Source organism: Anarrhichthys ocellatus, unplaced genomic scaffold, assembly GCF_004355925.1.
Source record: "Anarrhichthys ocellatus isolate YVR2014 unplaced genomic scaffold, GSC_Weel_1.0 scaffold5, whole genome shotgun sequence".
NCBI classification, from domain to species: Eukaryota; Metazoa; Chordata; class Actinopteri; order Perciformes; family Anarhichadidae; genus Anarrhichthys; species Anarrhichthys ocellatus.
The window spans coordinates 9776889-9777729 of record NW_022280035.1 but is presented as its reverse complement, the minus strand read 5'-3'; positions in this window follow the sequence as shown (position 1 = coordinate 9777729).

Genomic DNA, 841 nt, shown 5'->3' with positions numbered 1-841 from the left:
ACACACACACACACACACACACACACACACACACACACACACACACAGAGAGAAACAGCTTCATTTATCCAACCCTCTGGCCCCTGACCCTACCTCAGTCTGAGAAGTCCTGGTTGTTTTAAGTTATGAGGACTGCATGTCATATTTATAGTTTATACAGTCAAATATGAAAATATACTGTATACAGTATGTGTATATATACAAAATGAATTCAAGCTTTTAATGTTGTTGTTATTGTTGTGTTGTTCATGCTGTTATTTATTAAACACCTCAGTACTTGCCTGGTTTCTTGTGTCAGTTTAATGTTGATGTTCATATTTTGGTCTTATTCATATTTTCATATTAATAATGAATTAAATGACCATTTGAAATATGAAAAAGGGTCGGTCGCAGTGACAGTGAAAAGGTCTGATAGAGCCACTGTACAATACCTGAGCACCAAACAGCGTAAACAAAGTTAGCTACTAGCTGGTGAACATAGTGGAGCATTTAGCAGCTAAAGAGCCACATATTTCCCCAAAGTAGAGAGTAGAGTATTGGACTTACATTCATCAGAGACACAAATCAAGTTAATGCCAAGGCTGCTCTGTGTCTGCTCAATGTGTAAATGGGCAACTGCTTGTTTACAAGCTCTCCATGTCAACCTGATGAGGTGATAATATGTGATTGTGTTCCACGACCCCAAGAAACCAAAACAAAAAGGATTTTAAAGAATTGCACCAGAATATAGCTAGTTAGTTATCTCTCAAGGGTTGCAAGTTTGCTTCATAACATTTAACAAACACAAAAGGTTGTCAAATCTCACATAGGTGTTGAATTGGGTTGAGAACTGGTGACCAAA